Here is a 20225-nt window from a genome sequence, read left to right on the forward strand (position 1 = left end):
CCCATCTGACCCTTCTTCGCCTTCGGGTTCTCCTGTTAAGGATGCCCTGGATCTAGCGCAAGATGTTCCCCACAGCCCCCTTGATCAATTTGCCATTAAGTCATTTCTTGATATGAGGGTAGGATACTTGTATATCTCATTCACAAATCCCGCTTTCTTTATGCTGCTAACTCTCGGTTTGGTCTTCCTGCTGTTTCATTTGGTTACTAAAAAGGGCGGAGGAAAGTCAGTACCAAATGCTTGGCAATCCTTGGTAGAGCTTATTTATGATTTCGTGCCGAACCTGGTAAACGAACAAATAGGTGGTCTTTCCGGAAATGTGAAACAAAAGTTTTTCCCTTGCATCTCGGTCACTTTTACTTTTTCGTTATTTTGTAATCTCCAGGGTATGATACCTTATAGCTTCACAGTTACAAGTCATTTTCTCATTACTTTGGGTCTCTCATTTTCCATTTTTATTGGCATTACTCTAGTGGGATTTCAAAGAAATGGGCTTCATTTTTTAAGCTTCTCATTACCCGCAGGAGTCCCACTGCCGTTAGCACCTTTTTTAGTACTCCTTGAGCTAATCCCTCATAGTTTTCGCGCATTAAGCTCAGGAATACGTTTATTTGCTAATATGATGGCCGGTCATAGTTCAGTAAAGATTTTAAGTGGGTCCGCTTGGACTATGCTATGTATGAATGATCTTTTCTATTTCATAGGAGATCTTGGTCCTTTATGTTTAGTTCTTGCATTAACCGGTCTGGAATTAGGCGTAGCTATATCACAAGCTCATGTTTCTACGATCTCAATCTGTATTTACTTGAATGATGCTACAAATCTCCATCAAACTTTCTTTTTTGTTATTTTTTTATAATTGAATAAAAGCGAGATAGAATCCTAGTCATAGAATGAATTTCCCACTCCTCCTGAATGAAAGGGTTTGTTTTCAGCTCATAGCGGTTGGCCCTAGCTCAAAAGGAAGAGTGAATCCATAGGGATTCCAAACTCCATGATGAATTAAGTGTCCGCATCCACGATTGGGAGAGGGAGCAGCTTTAGTACTGTGGATCTAAGTAACTCAGTGAGTGCTTTCGAAGAAAGGGGAAAATGAAATACGAACAACCGCGTAGGTCGTCACAAGTAAAGTAGTAAAAAAAAAAGAAAGCCATGCCTATCACAGGCCTTCTAGTTCCAGTGCTAACTTTGATCTCGGCCCATTCTTTATTTAGAATGATAGGAATGCCGAATTCTATTCATCTCATTTGTGCCTTTTTCCTCCTGTGTTGTGTAAACGTCCATTTCCCTAAAATGTGTAACTCTCAAGTAGTATATATGATTCGTATTTGTTTGGCATCCCTCTTTTGCTATAGTCTTCGTGTCTATCTATATTCTAGTATTGGTTTTGTATTTGAAGATCTTGTAACGGTCGTTATCGGGGCTTCTTCGGTTTCTGGTTCGGGTGGTGAAGTGAATCCCCTTTCCCAAGATGTTAAAGCATCCCACTCGGAAGCTACGAACGTAGGCCAAGTGCCGAACAGAGATGAGGCGGGCCCCTCCTCAGTAAGGCAAGGGGGGGATTCGCGGCGCGCTCCCGAGGATGTGTCTGGCCCATCACAGCCTCAACCCAAAGGGTTATCACAAGGGGAAGAAGAGCTTCTTTGGAAAAAAGCCGATGACTGGCTACTAAAAAACCTATCAGCTATCGAAAATGAACTCCAAGATCAAATCTCAATTTTGAGAGCAAGAGAGAATATGAGGCCCCTTGCGCCTGAGCGTACGGCCCATATTATCGAAGATTTTGGGGAGAACTATGGTCTAGAAAAACTTCCGGAAATTCTGAGCGATCTAAAGACGAATGAATTACGAAGTAAATATTACAGCGAAGCTAAAGCCCTAATACGGGAGCTTGACCGCGAAGGCTATAATGCGAAGGTTATAAAGAAGGAATGGTATGGGAAGGATACGAACTAATAATATAATATAATATGTGGACCTTTCACTCTATTTTATTATATACGCTTAGCGAAAAGAATGTTTTTTGATACACCTAGGACATGGATTTTATATGAACCAATGGATCGTGACAAGTCGTTACTACTAGCAATGACTTCGTCTTTCATTACTTCATCCTTTCCATATCCCTCCCCCTTGTTCTCAGTTACTCATCAAATGGCACTCAGTTCATATCTTTAAGTTCGATCATTGACAAGGTTCAAAGAAAGGGTAGGAAGAGAATAAAAGAAGAAAACAACCCCGGTAATCGAGTTAACAGCCTTCAGTCCCACTGAACTCGCTTTAGCGAACGACTTAGAGCTATTAGCTTCTCTTAGAGATCCTCTCTCTCCAGAAGCAAACTTACTTAAACCAACTCAAAACCTTATAAGAAAGGAAATGGTTCAGGCAACATTCTCTCCAATCTCTCCCCAGTGATGTTGATGATGGGCTTTGATGCAAGTAGCTCGATTGAAATTGAGGTTCTTAAGGGAAGGCGCGAAGCCTGTTTGAAACTCCCTTTATAAATAACCTTAGCTTTGGTTTATGCCATTTGAGAAGTCATTGTCGAAAGTTGAAAGCTAGAGATTGCTTATTACTCTTAGAAAAACTTATCCTATCTGCTTGTTCATAGCCGAGCTTCACTCCTAACCTTCCCTACTTAAGGATCGAATGCCGCTCGTAAACTCGCCCCTCTCTCTTCAGGTTCTTAAGGGTATCTTTTTTTTTATCCCTTAGGGCATCAAGACCCGGAGTTTCACTCAGTCCCCCTCCCTAAATCTGTCATCCTTTACTCCCGAGTTAGCTTCTCTTCTGCTTCCTGTCCTCTCTAAGAGTACCTTCTAACCTGGAAGAACAGGGGGAGTTCCCCACCGCTACTCTAACAGCTGCCTATTCTCCCCCCTCGGGGAACTGAACTCGCTCCACTCCAGAACAATGCCATGACCCGGTCGAGAGCCTGGAATGCGGATTCCTTCAAAGAGAAAGAGAGAGTGTGTATTCCCGGCATCAATGCAATCACTTCCTGGTCCGAGAACAAGAGCAATTCTTCTTGGTCCCACCAAAGCATGAACAGTCGACTCAACAAAGGGGATATTTTTACTCAAACGAATTCCGTCTATTGTCATATATGACCTTCCTCCAACAGATTCAATTGCATCGTTTATTCCTATTCCGGTAAAACTAGCTGCTGACTTAATATAGGATGTAGGATGCCGAGAAAGAGCTCTTTTCGGGGTGGAAATAGAGGCAAATGAATGTCGTGGTTTGTTATTTATTTATAATTGAACAAAAGCGAGGAGAAAACAAGTCGATCTAAGTCTTTTTTAACGCCCGTAATGCAGCTAAAAATGGAAGATCGAACAAGCGTAACGAAAGAAAAGAACCCTGGGATTCCATTCTCTTCCCCGTGAACTGACTATTGAATCAACTCCTCCGGGCTATTCCCTAGGCTGATCTTCCCCGGGCACTTCACTCCTCTTTCTATTGTTCTTGTTACAAGCCCTTCAGCCTAAGAAGAAGAAGCTAGCATTGGCAGAAATGCAAGCCAGTAGGATAGGGTAGCAGGAAGCTAGAGAAGGTCTATCTAGTAGGAAATTACAGGGGACTTTGTTAGGAAAGCACGACCAGAGAATGAGAAGTTCGAAAGTCTGATTATTAGATTCTTACGATTTCTCTTTTGTTGATAGAAGCCCGACCGGAGACAGATAATCCGTTGAATTGCCTCTAGGGCCAAAGAGAACGACATATAGCTTTTTCGCTCTTCCAGTAGATGAACCGGGAAGAAGGATGACGGCACTGTAGAAATGACGTAAGTGATAGGCAGTTTCCTTTCTCTATTGATAAAGCGGGAAATGAGCTCTACAATAAGTGCACCGAAAGGGGGTATGCTGGGATTCGCGAAGAGCAGCGTAAGAGTAAGAAGTAAGGCCTGTGTCTATGTCTATCCATCTTATAATCCGAATCCAAGCTATACCTCCTAGCCTGTTCTGTCGGTGAAAAGTGCTAAATCCGTGCGTGTAATGAGAGAAGGCTCTTTCTTTTCTACTCGTTGTAGAGTATAGTATGTCATTACTGGTCTTTCTTTGGCTTTAGCTATTCAGGAAGATTTCCCCCAAGTTTTTTGCTATTTTACTAGATCGAGATGCTTAGTAACTCGAAAGATAGGACTTTCTCTCTTCGACTTCGTTGTGCTGGCTGTGTCGCTACTGCAAGGGAGAATCAGAGTGACAATATGGGAGTAGTTCCTTTTGTATACCGTAGGGTATAAAGGTAAGATCTCTCACGTGTCACTATTAATATAATAAGGAGCACCTGAAGGTAACCCGATCAGAATCCTAATCCGAAGCTTGTCCGTATGATGGCCCAAGTCTTACGATTATTTTACCAATGTCTGGTGTTTGGAAAACCTTTTCGTAAGCCCAACCTAGTAAAGGGAGCGGGGAATTAATTCCTTTATCTTTCCTCTTTCAACGAAAATGCCTAAGCTCGCAGGTTGGCAGAAAGACAAAGGCTTGACGACCTACCTAATTAGCTAGACGAACTTCCCAATACACCCCAGTCCCAGGTCTGAAGCCGGACATTGATTGACTCATTGATTCCGAGATAGGCTCCTACTCAAAGCAAAGCCAGGCTTTAAAGACCGAGCGAAAGGCCCCTTCACCCCCGCTTCAGCTCTTCTGTAAGGGTAAGGAACCACCACTAGATTCTGGCTTTAAGGCTGAATTGGCATTGTGCTGCCAGAGGACAGCGAATGTACTAGAGTAGCTAGCGTAGCTTCCAACCCCTGCTTAGAAAACAAGAAAAAAGGATTAAGAGAAGAGCATATAGAGGAAGGTTGGATGTAATTCAAGTACAGAAATACGGACATGAGCCCCCACAAACAAGCTCTCGGGCAAAAAGAATTGGAAATAGGCCAAGCCTTTTTCTAGAACTGTTCGGAAGAAGACATAGGAGCCTAGCCGATCAAGATCCTCAAGAGTCAAGAGAAAGAAATCGATCGAAAGAGGACTAACTATAGGTTCGATCGATCTGCTTCCTTCAGTAGTTAGTTACAAATGTATGATAGGTCTATCATTGTTGGCTAGGAAGTCTGCACAAAAGTTGCCTTGGCAAAGGCTGTGAACAGGGGTCACTGTGAGTTGTTTGATCTGCGCAGTCTTAAAGCATAGCTCTTCACGGGTGATCCTCAATCTCAGCATTTGTAATCAGACTTAGAGCTTCTGCAGAATCAGTTTCAAGGATGCCATCTTTTATTTCATAACCTTCAACAGCATTAATCGTCTTTCTATTGCCCAAAGTTTAGCAGCTAAACTGAAACTTTTGACATGTGCCCACAAAAACAAAATAACCATCCGCCTTGGTCATCTCTTGCAATCCCTCCAATCCCAGGAGGGCCAGGCTTCCTTTTGTTTTGCACACCCATCAGTCTTCAATTGGATTCTACCTGCAGGTAGTTGCTTCTTCTTTTTGTAAGGAGGAAAGGACATTCGTATATATCAAGGTTTTTTCCTTACCTTCTGGTCTGAGTGCCACTTCCATCTCCTCTGCATAGGTCCGAAATTGGGGATGATATTTATGGTATGTGCTGCGGCCTTCAATTCAGTCTTTGTTCCTATCTTTCTATATGTGCCGGATAATACTGGGCAAAATAAACAGCCAGCAGACACCTGTGAGTCCTATATCCGTGCTGCCCTGCAAATTCTTGTGAATCCGGAATGAATATAAATAAAACAGCAGCTACCAAAGTGAATCCAAAATCTCTTCGATTCACTTAAGGCTTGTGAAAGGCCAAAAAAGGGATTCCCAAGATCTCTTTCCTAGTCGATCACTACTGGCGGAATGCGCCCCAAAAGTCTACCGCGAGGGCCTAATCCCGGCTCTCTTTATATATCCTAATTTGATTTGTCATTAGGTGCTTTTGTTTTAATTGCTTTCACGCACTGGTCCACATAAGATCTCACTTGCCAGAAATCCACAAAACCAATTCTGGAATGGCAAAGAAAAAGGCTTTCATTTGAAGCACGAGAATGAGGTTGGATGACTATCAGTGGAGAGTTGGTTAGAATGACTAGAAGACAAGTTTTCTCAAAACCATTAAAGTAAAAAAGTCCTCGGGAAATCCCCTCATCCGCAGATTGGAGACCAAGGGTCTTTCCAGGAGGCTCGGGTGAGAGGGGTGTGATGAATAGAGATTTCCCACCAGCAGCTTCTCCTATCACTTGACTTCTGCAGGCGCTGGATCTTATCTTAAGGGAAATGCCCAGATCCATATTCTATAAGATACGGATTTCAGGTAGTGAGAGAACCGAGCAAGTCCTCACTCGAAGAAGGCCGGCTTAAAGGCAAATTGAAGTCGAAAAGCCTTAGATGACTCTTTCGAGAAGGACTTCCCGGATTCGGAAGTAGCAAACCGTCCCTCTATTCCAGTTGCAAAAAAGAAAGGAGGGCAGGCTTGCTAGATTGCTTGCGTCTATGATCGAACTTGAAACTAGCCCCTGGAGAGGTAGAGCACAGCGTAAGGGAGAGAGTGAGGGTTGAACCTGTAATGCGAGGGAAATAACCCCTCCATCAATGCTTCCTATTAAGAGGAAAGGGGATGGATGTGTAAAAAAGGATCCTGTGATTATGGGTGTTTTATCACTCGAGAAATTTGACAAGCATGAACTGGTACTGGCATCTCTACCTCCTTCTAACGCTTATCTCTTTTCTTGCTTCTTTGCTTTAATCCTTTTGATTGCTCCCTATAGAAGATCGATTGAAGAGGCCTTATTTCTATAGAGAAAATGAATAGCCAATTAACGATACTGATTCCAGGCAAACCTCTAACCAGGCTGATGAAACCTAACCAGAATGTTAAATCAATTACGTCGGTCGTTGTGATCCTTCTTTCTCTTCCAGCTATTCCTCAAAAGAAAGAAAGGAAAGAACTCGATCACACTGCACGGAAAGAAAGGCTTCATTATATCAAAAGGGGCGAGCGTATCGATTGCAGAAAGGCTGCCCTATTCGGTCAAGACCCGAGAGTCGTTATTCTCCCTTACTTCGTCCTTGCTGCTATTGTAGCAGTAGTGCCTTTTGGAATTGTATCAGAAGTCCCTGGCTTCTTAATACTACTTTTAGTAATTTCGTCCCTTGAATGCTGATCTAAGCGAGCGCGAATAGGGTCCTGCTAGTAGGTTGTAGTTGCATAGTTCCTAGGCCATCCATCCTGCCTTGTCCCTTCTCGCGTAAACCGCTGTATTAAAGGAGGTGAGTAAGTAAGCCAGTTAGAAAGCATGATAAAATAGCCCCTTAAATATCCCTTTCTTTTATCGAGCTAGCCTTTTAGTATGATTACCAGGAGTGAAAGAAAGCTACGAAAACTCTGAAGTTAAGGAGAAGAGTGAACCCCTTTTACTACCCGTAAAAATACGAGTACCTGTTGCAAATGAATCAACCCCGCTTGTTTTTTCTGTTGATAGGTTAGATTCTCGGTTGAACGTTAGGAAACCCTACCAAAAATGGAGTCTTTCCCCTATATCCCAGTGCCTCGACTAGTGCTTTTCCTAAGTGGTGGATATTTTTTTTAGGCTTTTAGTCATATGTATTCCCCTCTTTGAGTGTGCTAGTAATAAGCTGGGAAAGTCAAATCCATCAAGGCGAGGAAAAACTAGTTTGAAAGTAGTCCTCCTTGAAGTTCCTTTTAATTGAATGTGGTAAGGATAAATAGAAATGCAATCTCTGAATCTCTTACATCCCGCCTAGTACCTTTTTGAATCGAGGGGGCGAAAGCTTAATATCAAGTAGGAGTTCTAGATTGAGGTCCAGTTGGTTGGATAAAGGTTGGAGTTCTAAGGGCATCATCTCGAAAAATTGCCTTTCCTGGAGTTTCTTTTTAAGTCTTTTCTTTCTTCTTCTATATCTGCTTTCTCTCCGCTCCGGGTAAGTCCTAAGCTTTGCCTTTCCCCCCGTCTCCTTACCGCCCTACTCGCAACTTGATTTTGACCATATCCCGTTCGGGGCTCTCTGGTCTAAATGCTCGAAATGAGCGATATTCACTCGGAACCTAGAGATTCAAACAGGCACAGGTCAACCAAAAGCATATTGCCGAGCTAAGGGATTTCTTGCTATTGTCCCCCCTACTGAGCCGTGGGGTCTTGCTTGGCTATGCCTCGGGAATTGGGCCTCTGGTTTTTGGTAGTACAGGGAACCCAGTTTCTGGGGGGCAACTATGGGAACGAGACTAAGTCCTCTCGAATGAAACCTGGCTTCGACCCGAAGCGATAGGTTTGGTCTACCACAGTAATGAAACCAGCGATGTTTCTGATGCTACTATCGATACTTCCTTCATTGCCCATGTTCGTTACATTGCGTGGGCGATGTTTTCACAGCCAGCAGGGCTTAAAAAATCGATCTAAACTGGGGAAGTGTTTTCGCTCTCAAGCGCCCTAGTCGAACCAGATACGCCGATCCACGCCAGTGGCGAGCTAAGCGAGTGGAAAGCCTACCCATACCAGTATAGCTGCTTGGGCTTCCCTTCCCGCCGAGAACTTGATTTCCAGTTTTCCTAGGCCTACATCCCTTAGTCCACGGATTAGCAAAGCTTGTCCGAAAGATGACTTCCCTTTGATCTGCTCATAGACGCAACAGCTGGGCATGAGATGTTCTCATTCATGGATGAGTATAGCGGCTATAACCAAATCAAGATGAACCCTGTGGATGCGGAAAAGACTGCCTTCTGAACTCCGAAAGGTAACAACTATTACACAGTGATGCCTTTTGGTTTAAAGAAGGAAGGCACTAAGACGGATTTCCTTGCTTCGGGGATTGCTACAATCATGCTAGCTTTTTCCCGGACTTTAGGCCAAGGGTTATTTTCTTCTTTCTTACGCTTGCTTTCCTCAGTGAAGGGTTCATCGGGGGTTTGAGCTCAATAGAGAGACTTGATTTCAGTTGTGCTTTTAGGCAATTTGAATTCCTCTTTAGGTAAGAATGTGTAATTTCCCACATTAACTTCGAAAACTGGGTTTTCCATTGAGTCATAGTCAGTGAAGGCAAAGTGAATCTCCGAAAGCCATAAAGATTCTATTTCCTCTATAGACGAGTGCAGTGAAGAAGCGGAAAGATTCGATGCTACTCCTTCTCCTATAACTGCTACAGGATCTGATTATCCTTTCAAATCAAAGAGCAAGCCCATTTACCTGCCTGGCTTGTAACAACTTACTATGCGGCAGACTTATCAAGCTAAGTACTGGAGTCTAACTTCTAATAGATAATAGAACAACTTGCTCCGGCTTCAGAGTTCTCAATGCTCCAGCTTCCGTAACTAAAGAGACTGACTTCTCCTCGGCTTTCTCTGTCTCAGGTACGGCGTGTCAAATCATAATCTAAATACATATTTCGGGCTTCTGCCTTCAGTCAGGTCCGCATTTGCCTTGCCCGCCTCACCTGAAGTAAACTCTGGATCTCGCTTTGCTTCAGCTAGATGGGATTTAACGAAGACTTTAACTTCCTATTAGACTGCAACTTAGTCAGAAGTAGAAGATGACTGGCTTCTCCTGCTTTCAACTTCAAGAATGGACTTAAGAGCTGCTGTAGGGTCTTTAGTCTTAGGATGCTTTCAGGCTCTGCCTCCTAACTTCCCGGGAAAGACAACTAATTTAGGAATTTCATCACCGGGGAAGAAGGTTTCAGAACCATAATCCTTTAGACTTGATTCCTGAGTGACTCTAGTTTTGATCCTGCTGAGATTTGCTCATCCTAGAGCTGTAAGCGCTAGTCTTCTATACCTTTCCCTGGTTGCTCGGGCTGGGATACGTGCACACTTCGCTTTCTGCTCACCTGGAATGGAATGCTTCGACCCTCTCGCAAGAATTGTTTGGGAGTGCATGATGGAATTCAGTAAAAGCATTCTGGGTTAGAGTCAATCGAGCAATGAGCGAAAAAGGACACAGACACAGGAAGAAATACGGTATAACTGGCTATGTGCCAATCTTTCTTCTTCTAAATGAAATGACCAGTTTGCCACTAGTCTTGGTTCGATCCGAAGGGGAAATTCCACTTCGTCAGATGAGATTTCTTACCTTTACTTATGCCATTAGTTGGAGCAGCTATCAAGCGTTCGTTCTTACCCTCAGTGTACCGACCCTCAAGCGGGATGTCGATGAAGACTAGATCTGAGTGATCCATCTCACTCTATGAGATTTTTAGGTGAGGGGGATGGCCTTCTTCTGGCTGGACTTATGGAGCGGCGATACACAACTAGCAACCCGTTTCGCCAACCTTTGAAGGAGGTCCGATGACCCAACCCCTTCTACCTTTACCAACTACTAGGCTGGGCGGTCCCAAAGACTGACTCCGAATGGCAGGTTTCTCAATGCGAGATGGAACTGATAGGATGGCCTCTATCCATTTACGCGGGTGTGCACTTCACTCAAAAAAAAAAGAAGTGAATCCGGAAGTGACTTCGCTAGGCTAGCCTTGTTAGTGAAGAATTTGCCCCTAACGCCAGGGGGAGCAGTCCAATCGTTATTCCTTCCTTCAACAAAAGCAGAATGGATACAAACCACCAAAGAACGAAAGTAAGTACCACCACTCCTACTCCAATTAGTAAAGCTAGCGCCTCGAACTAATCACATGCTAACTCCGGCCCATCTTTAATGTTAAAGGACCAAGACCTTACGACAACAGATGCGGATGAACTAGCTTAGCTGCAATCCTTCCCGCTCTAGTTCGACTAGCTTTGACCTTGAACGTGGAAATCTCAGTTGACTGGATATAGTGATTCAGATGGGTCTGCTGATAGGGATGAAAGAAAACCCACCCCCTATTTGAATAAGGCTACACCTTCATACTTGGCGGAGGAGCCATTACGTGGTGTAGTAAGAAAGAAGGAAATCCTTATCCATGATGGAATCTGAGTTTGTAGCCTGCTCAGTTGCAGTGATGGAGGCTATATGGTTAAGGAGATTCTTGCAAAGTTTGGATATTCCGGGACATATATAGAAGATAAAGCCGTTGTGATCTATTCTGATAACACGGCTGCAATAGCTTATGCAAAGGATCTCAAGTTCCGTGGTAGAAAAAATACTTACATAGACACCCGACTTCACTTCATTTGGTTATGAAGTATATCTCCACCTATGAAATGGTTGCTGACCCTTTGACCAAACTCATTTCTAGAGATGCGTTAAAAAGGCATGTTAGGAGTTTGGGATTGCGTAGGATTTGATATTCTTTTTTTAAGTATATGTTGAAAGGTAGCTACGGAATTGCTCCTATTACAAATCCCCGGGTATTCACTCCTCCCTTCTAGTTCTTGGATTCAATGAGAAGGCTCGTGGGTCCTTCAACTGGTATGAAATCACTAATGGGAGGCGGTTATCTGAAACCTTAACATAGTCATATTCAAGTTATCCCAATAGTCAATGAGCAGGAAGAGGTTTAGGAAGTAAATTCAAGCAAGAAAGGAAAGTCCATTGACTTGGCTACGCCACACCAACCCTATTCTTCCCATCGAGAAAGAAGAGTTCACAGCTACCGGCACCGACTCGAACTAAGAAGAGCTACTTAACAACTACCTACTATTGGGCCTCCAACAACGGGGCTAATGCCGACTCCAAGACCTCTTATGCCTACTCTTGCAAATGAAACTTCCCTTCTTCCAAGAGCAAAATCGATGGCACTAGGGATCTATCCTAATTAAAGAAAGAATTGACTGACCTTGCGCCGGTATCATTTAGCGGAACTCCTGTTTACCCTGCGGGTCTGTAACTCCCATATGAGATTGGAACCTCATTCCTTCACCTGTGCTTGGTAGGCACTGTTTGTGGAGCCCTTTGGTAATACCAGAGGTGAGATGCCTTCCTACGGCTCACCATGAAATGGGCCATGTGGGCGAGTCTGGTGGGTTCTCACCGTAAGAGAATGTCGTCTTTTCGTCCTGTGAGTGAGGGCGAATAGAAACTTAAAAAGCAAAGGCCGTGGATAGAGAGTGATAAAGGGGGAATTGTCTTCTTTAAGCCTATTCTAACATTCGAGTTCATTCTCGATAGTCAGATAGTGAAGTTCGAAGGGGAAAGGAAGACTTGAGCAGTGGGTCTCGACTCGGCCAACTGTCTTTATGAAGACTGACTGACGACAAGAAATGACGTAAGTAATAGATAGAATCGTTCAGTACGCTTATATGAACACTTTCATTTCTCGATTGAGAAAGCGGCAGGCCCAACTCGCCTGCATCGACAGCAAAGGAAACAGGCAGGGAAATGCCTGTTTTTCTCAATGGCAACTGGCACTTAAACTAGATATCCCTCAGCCAGAGACTCTGGAATGAAATAACTTTTATGATAGTAAGATGGCGTTAGAACGTGGCTAATCTGCTTTCTCCCATTTCTCTCTACTCTATCTATGAAGGCTATGAAGGAATTCGTTCATAGAATGCGATTGCACTACTTTTTGAAAACAACCGTACGGGATATACTCGGCCGAGGAGATTGTACCAAAGGAGACCCGTTTTACCGATCGTTTGATTGGGTGTGTCCTTAGTCGCTCCGGAGAAGCCATACCCTTAGGAAGCTTACCCTACTCATTTTGGAACTCCCTGCGAAGGAAGGAATCGAAGGCTTAGTTAGATAAAATGGTCCCACAAGCGGAAAACACGTTCCAATTCAATCGCTCACGGCAGAGAGAGAAATCAGTATCGAAAGGATAGACGAACCCGGCCGGATGAAACTTGAGATTCATTCTTCTCAAAAGCAGTACCGAAGATAGTAAGAAATCCGGGAAAAACCTTCCAGGGGAAGAATAAAGTACCGGATCAAGTAGGCAATCTTAGGACCATTCTTTTTCTTCATTAGAGCTTTAGACAAACAAGATATGCCTTATTTGCAAGATGGAAGACCTGTTGATATGGTCTTCAATCCGTTAGGAGTACCTTCACGAATGAATGTAGGACAGATATTTGAATGCTCACTTGGGTTAGCGGAGGTCTGTTAGATGTAGGCATTTCCCCCTATTCAATTACAGATCCTAGGTAATCACTTATAAAACCCATTGAGGATCATCCCCTTTGGGCTCTTCACACCGGTCCGGTAAGATAGCCTCCTGCTTCTTCCCTGCTAAGCCTGGGAAGTATACGGATAGGGCCTTTAGAAAGGCCTAACCATGAACTATACGCAACGGAACAACAGATAGCTACTGAGCTAGTCAAGCCGGCAGCTCTAGGCTGATCATCGTCTTCCTCATTAGTTGCAGTTGAGTGCTTTTCCTTAGATTGACCACCAGGAAGGCAATGCGATCTAATTAGTCTTTAACCGCCTTTTCGAACTGCAAATAGAGAGGAAGCCGCAGGAGGAGAATGAGCAACTAATAAGGTTTAGTTACAATCCCTTACAGCGGGAGGCAAAGCAGCCTTTTAAGATGATCGTCTCTTCCTCCATAACGGATTTCTTTCATGGGTAAGTAAGACTTAGTCACAAGTAAAGAAGTCTGATACCTCGGATCTGCCTAAACCCGTATCTGGCTCTGTGGTAACATAGTTAGGAAATGTAGTTGGCTCTGAAAGCCCCTTTTCTTACCCCTTAGATAAGGATTCAATGAATCTTCCTTACCGGGAAGTCTTTGACTAAGTAGCAGCCTAGAATAGATTCTTACCCGGTGATTCAATTACAAATCTTTGCTAACCTTTCTATTGCTATTGTCTTACCATCCCGTCAGCCTAAGAAGGTAGCAAGACGGCTAGCTTGAAGCTAGGGGGTCGGGTAAAAGCTCTGGTCTAGTAGGGACTTACTACGGGGGGATTCACCCTGAAGTCTGTGACTAATGCCTTAGAATCGACTACTTTATCAGCTCAATAGGATCCTATAACAGATCTTTAGGCTCTTTCTTCCTGTCCTGCTGTGATTGAGACGAAAGCCATTTAAGAAGTCTTGGATGCTTTGTTCCATATACCTTTAGCATCTCTTCCCACGTCCTGTGATTCACTTAGAACACCCTTGGATTCCATTCCTCTTGAGGAAAGCAGCTAGTAGTTTTATTTAGAGTTAGAGTTTGTGTTCTAGGATAGGAGCTAAATCATGTCTTTATTTCCTTCCTCTTCGAACCACTGAACTCTCTGTAAGGACTGAGCGTTACAGTTTTAGTAGATAGTTAGTAGTTATGATTTAGTGTGTTTGAAAGGCCCGTCCTTGAATGAGACAGAAGAGAGACTTCAATACGGTCTTACCAGAGTGAATTCGTCTCTTTCTAAACGCCCTTTTCTTCCATTACTGATCGGGGGAACTCACTAATCAATCTGATTGATTAGTTTTGACAATTTCCCCAGCTTTGTAAGATTTGCTAGTTGAAAGCATTGGATGAAATAGAAGCCGTTAAAGAACCCAAGCAAGTTTTCATACATTTCTGTCCTCCTGTGAACCTATGAATGAGAAGTTCGAAATGAAGGAATATTTGTTTGCAAGAAAGTCCGGAGAAATGATTCCTAGTCCCTTATGGGATGGATAAAAACCACCGTAACTCATAACTACAAGGAAGAAGATCATACGTAGTTTGAGAATACAAGCCGTGCTTGCTTGATTCCTCTATCTTACTCTTTACACGCCATTACAGCATCATAAACGGAAAGGATAGTTTCAAGAAGATGCCTCCTAGATGGCTTTCCAAGCCTAAATAGCATATTCAGATCGATGTTGAGAATGATTTATGCTATTGCTGTCAAAGCCCTCCCCGACGCTTCCTATTTATCTTGTTAAAATCCCGGCCTGAGCTGCTAAGAGCGGGAAAGCGCAGAAGTTGCAAGAATCGGCCTAACAGCAAGGAAAACAACCATTGGAAGTAAGTAGGCCGTGAACTTACTATTTCATCTTCGACTTTGTCCCCGGGGATGAAAAAAGACTTAGTGCTTCCTGAAGACAGAGAAGGTACAAAGCATCAAATCATTCTATTTCCCCTCCGTGGGTAATTAGGATTGACAACGAAAGGCTAACTAAGTTAGAAAGCCGGGGATTCCCGTTCCTATTCTCTTCTATAGTTCCGGGGTAAGAGACTATATAAGAAGCGTTACTCCCAACTACGTAGAACACATAAGCTATGCCCGCGTCTTCTCTAAACTCCTATGAACAGCAAATTACCAGATCGGACTAGTTCTCAAAGGCTGACGAACCCTAAGGCAAGGAAAGAACCCGCCCTGATAAGCTGCAATTCGCACTCTCGGAAGACTTAGTGTGTTTTACTGCGAAGGGCATACCTGTGATGGAGTAGAAAACGAGTCAGAAAGCCCTCCCTTTACCTTAATGGATGAGGCATAGGAGGTTGAAAGCAAGAATTCGGACACCATTGGTCACAGAACTCCTCGGACTAAAACCTGTCCTCCACCATACCATGGACTCTACACTACATACTTGATTGACTGGCTTAGTAGACCGACACCTATGTGCTAATTATTTGATTGGTAATGGTATGTTTTGTACGTGGATACCACGAGGTTTAGTAATAGATATGGAACAACAGACTTTAAGTCTTGAACGTTCTATTCTACGAGGACCGATCTATCTTCTGCTCCGTAGGTACATGTTAGGGTTCAAGTTTTTTCATTTCAAAAGGGTGTTTGTTTATTAGCGGCATTGGCTTGCGCAAAATTTTCTCATTATAAAATCTTCTTCAATGTCTGAAGTTGCAATTGTACTTTTTTTTTCTCTGGCTACTGATTGATACATAAATACCTTTTCCAAAGCCACCCGCACCGCACGCCGCGAGCTGTGGGTTGCCCTGTTTTGGCTTACTAAGTCACGTGTAAGGCTTGCATATTGGAGACTCTTATCAGTCAGTACAAAGCCAGCCAGGCAGAATAAGAAGGATTCTCTTCGAGGTGTCCATCCGTGCCAATAAAAAACGGTGGTGGACAAGGAGAAAGGCCAGCTTACTTACTACATCAATAATCTTTCTTTCACCCCCTTTCCACCGAACCGAGGGCTTAGGTCCGCTCAAGATCAAGATAAGAAGAAGGCTTAGGAGGAACTTCTGGCACCAGAAACAAGGGGAAAGGAAAAAGAGAAAAGAATAGCTATTATTAAAACTATGTGATAGTTTTAATAAGGCTGCTAAGGTAATGCCCGACTCTACTTCAAGCAAACGGCGAACTAGTGGGTGGAGACTATTAGGGAAGGGCCGGAGCACCCAACCAGCGGGTTGGATACGCATTCATTCCATTTATTCTGGCGGATTACATCTTATTATAAATAAAGGAGCTTTCTTTTTAGCTTTGACTCGGAAGAGGTCGAGATCTCCACCAACCAAGAAAATAGGGGAGTGCATAAAAAGCACCTCATTCATTGATGGGAGAGTCCCCACCGGTCAGCGATTTGGTTTTATGCATTACACAAGGTGGCACGGACGAGTACTAATTTCATTGGGTACGCAAAGGCCTAACTCAGCTAAGCTAATAAATGCTGCATAAGAGAGTGGGAGGCCGGCCCCCGCCCGGAGGTGCACACCCTTTTTGGAACATATGCAAAGGGGTTAAGAGAGAAGTCAATGGAGAACTACCAAATCCAATGACTTTGATTTGTTCGTACCATTCTGTCATCGATCACTGCTAGGTCGGTTGGTGAGTCACCCCAAAGCATCGAGAAAGGTCAAGCATATATATTTTATGAAATGATCTGCGGTCTCATTTATGCTATGCCCTGCATCGTGCTCGTGTGTGTTTATTGAGCTTTCTTCACTTCAGCGCCATGCGCTTCGCTTTATAGAAATAGAAGAGAGAGACCTTGTTTGAGAGTGAAAAGCAAGCGCAACGATAAAAGGATATACTCGCCGTTCGGCGAAACTACTAGAAAATAGTAGATCATTAGTGAAAAGACCAACGATATCCTATCCTAAAGGATAAGAATCAGTCTTCTTGAAGATCGAGGAAAGGCGTTTGGACAATTATGCATTCGGAAGAAGTCTAGAGGGAAAGCCTGTTACGAGTAAGTGGAGAGGAAAGATCTCCAGAGATTCTTATCTCATTCCAGTGGCTCGACCAGTAACCAATGGTGAAAACTCAAAAATCAATGGTTTCCCGGTAGAACCCCATTTCGCCCAAGTTGTTGCGAAAGCGGAAAAAAGAAGCGGTTTTTCGCACAGCTTGCTCATAGTGCAGGTCCCACTTGTATATTGTATTTGGCCGAAGAAGCATCGGACAGGTTGGAGTTCTTACCTTCTTGGGACTCCATGGACCAAGATCTGCTTTCATTATATGGGCAATATCGATCTACTAAAGTAGATCATATGGATATAGAAAAAGCTTCTGATTTGGATGAATTGGAAACATCTCTTTTCCATTTTTATTTACGTAGTTCATATCTTTGTTTCGTGTGTTCCCGGGAGGGATTTGATCTCTTCAATCTCGGGATACCACCTAAATAACAAAAGCCAGAGAGTCAAAAAAAATGGGTAGGGAAGAAAGAGTCTGAGGTCGGGTCGGACGACATACATCTTGGTTGGTTCCACCACCACTAGAGATTGGACATATATAGAATTCTTTCTAATAAAGAATTCTAAATAGCTGCAAGACCAAAACAGGGTGCAAAAAACCGAAAGCCCTTCTCTTCTTTTAAGTTCCTCCCAGATACATGGCTTACATACCCGGCTTAACATTCTTGGAAAACAATCGAATCGAGGGTCCGGAGGAGAATTGGCCATTCAATCTTGTAAACTCATTGAGACCGCAATTGGAAAAAGAGATACGAACGGAGAGGAATAACCAATCGATGAAAGAACATGAAACCATTCTGTTTCCATAGAGGTACGAGAAACGGTTGGGGCAATGAAGTAGGTGAAGTGGTTGGATTTTGCGAGCTGTTCCAACCACTGCTGGATGTGATTCCAAGAGCCAAACGAGAATGAATACCACACAGAAGAGTAAAGACCAGGCTCCCTAATGGAATGTTTAACCGATCCATTCCGGATCGACCGAATTGGTACGGAAGTTGTAACATGGGAAAACCACAGAAAACACAACTTATTTGAATAAACCGGTGACCTACCAATTGTAGAAGTAGGATCTTTGGCAAGCAATAAGCACTTAAATAATACAATTCGAGTGTACCATCTTCTTTCTCATTTCGAGGAAAGGGTGCGGGAGGAAAAGAAAACAACGGAGGGATCCGAATCGGACCTAAATGGGAATGACATGAAAAGTCTTTTTCAAAACCAAGTATTAAGGGCGTTACGACGATATACGAGAGGAATGGAGAAAAACTCGTGATTGGTGTGGACTTTTTATTATATAGAAAAGAAAGAGTCGTCTCATTTCCTTACATTAGAATTTTTTTTTTTTTTTTTTTTTCAACATTTTCATTTTTTTTTTATTTATTTATTCAAGATGTAGTTTTTTTTTTTTTTTTTTTTTTTTTTTTTTTTTTTTTTTTTTTTAATCAATATAGAATATAATTAGAAAGAGTCGTCTTCTTTCCTTACATTAGCTACGATACAATGAAATACTTAGTAACAACAAACATAGGTGCTTCCTATACCGAGCATTCATGAGTGCATATTGAGAGAGATGGTGGCATATTGATATATCCTCCTCAATGCTATACTGCGCGCTTATCACTCTGTATTGCACGGCTTGCATTAGGTGATCTCTTTGACGGAACGGATAAAGGTATCTCCTTAGTTACGGACAGTTAGACCTCATCTACTGCGCCCCCCGGCTCTCGAATAGAAGTATGAGAGAAGCAGCTCGTAAGCGGCTTCCTTTTTCTGTTCCACCACTACAGAAGGTACTTGTCCTTGTCAGAGACTAGTACCTTCTAATCTTTGGAAAAGGTAGAACGGGTTCTTTCGGACAGAGTCTTACGATAGGTTTCCTTGAACGCTATTCCCTTTATACCTTGAATGGACTGTTTATAGAAGCGGAAATGCCGTTCGTTAAGATGATTGATTGCTTTGCTCTCTAGGCCAAGCCCAAAGTTCTTCTTTGGCATGGTACAAAACAAGTGATCTTGGGCCTGCCATAGTGCCATTACGCGTTTATACTATAAAAGTGGATGGGTCTCGGCTAACCGATTGTGATCGGTGGAGAAGGATGGGTTCAGCCCGGCTCAAGCTAGTGAAAGACTACATATAACTGGATAGAAATCCGTGATGTAGGGTCAGTCCAAGATGGGTGTTCCTGGTTCCTTGGGAACAAAATGAACTATTTTTAGTAAACCATAAAAAGGTAGCATCTTCTTTACGATGTATTCTCATTATGATGATCTGCAAATGATCAGTCCTGCGGTTCATAATAATGGATCGACAACAATAGTCGATTACACTTAGAAAAGTGGAAATCTATTTCCTTACGGTTGAGCGATCCCGAAGAAAGGTCAATCTACCTACTATCTATCCCCGGGCGAAGTCACTATTCATCTTTGACTATCACTAGGTCAGGATAAACAAAGCTAGCTGCCATGCACCTTCTTCACCCGTAATTCACTATCTTCTGAAGACTATTTTGATTAAAGACGGAGATTCGAACCTGGACGTGGCGTCTATTCTTCCCTTATGTAGGCCAAGTTATGAGACTACCGTCCTGTCGTGGGGGTTTTCACAGCCTTTCCATTTCGAATTACTAAAAAGATCGCCCAATCACATAAATCACTGCCCGCCTCCTGACGATTAGCGGATGAGCATACCGGTTCATGCCATCAATCCTCCTTTGCTTTTTACTGATACATCTCTTAGAATGGAGATTTATCTTGCCCATATGTACTTTCTTTGATCTTCTTCTTGTCGGATCTCTGGGGGATAAAGAAAAAGTATATAACCCAGACTCGCGATTCGGGATTTCCCTGCTAGGATGCTAAGATTGGATGCTTCTCTTTTAGAAGGTGCCTAGCCTCGCTAAAGACATGCTACCACCCCCTTCTCTTCACCCGATACAAGGCAAGATTCAGCAGGTCAGGAAGGTGACAAGCAAAGAGGACAAGAGCATAACAAGCGAGGGCATAGGTAGATAGATACTCTATTGGGGACAGCGATTGAGTGAAGATGAAAAAGGTTCGAATTATACTTAGACTTTCATGAGAAAAAGAAGGACTGGTGGGATCTCACGGGTTAAGCAAACTCCACGGAAATAGACAAAAGTCTCAAGGTAGTTCGGTTCGTTAGGGAAGACGGCTAGAGTGTAGAGTGCCCCGTCTGGTACTGAGGACTTCTTTCTCTTCTTTCCCCGAGGATTCTATTAAAGGAACTTAACCCTGAAAAGTAACTTAATTCGTATCTTTTTTAACCCCAGATCGCTA

This window comes from Arachis hypogaea, unplaced genomic scaffold (assembly GCF_003086295.3).
Source record: "Arachis hypogaea cultivar Tifrunner unplaced genomic scaffold, arahy.Tifrunner.gnm2.J5K5 arahy.Tifrunner.gnm2.scaffold_22, whole genome shotgun sequence".
Taxonomy (NCBI): Eukaryota; Viridiplantae; Streptophyta; class Magnoliopsida; order Fabales; family Fabaceae; genus Arachis; species Arachis hypogaea.